Here is a 269-nt window from a genome sequence, read left to right on the forward strand (position 1 = left end):
GGGTACATTTTTGGGTTATTGTTGCCCGAAAGCACGCGGAGGGACGGCGTTAGTCGGTGTTTGTGTCGCCTCGGCCGGCCGCTCCGGAGCGGGGAAGAGGTGTGCGTGTGTGCCCGCGGGAGGGTTGGTCTCTTCTCTGACCCCCACCTTTCCTTCCTGGGCGGTTTGGTACGGCCCTGGGTCAGGTCTGAGGCGAGGCGGCGTGAGGCGCGGTCAGTGCCGTGCTGCGAGGTTCAGCCCAGTGCCGGTACCGGGAGCAGCCCCACCGC

Source organism: Buceros rhinoceros, unplaced genomic scaffold, assembly GCF_000710305.1.
Source record: "Buceros rhinoceros silvestris isolate BGI_N320 unplaced genomic scaffold, ASM71030v1 scaffold24550, whole genome shotgun sequence".
In the NCBI taxonomy this organism is placed as follows: Eukaryota; Metazoa; Chordata; class Aves; order Bucerotiformes; family Bucerotidae; genus Buceros; species Buceros rhinoceros.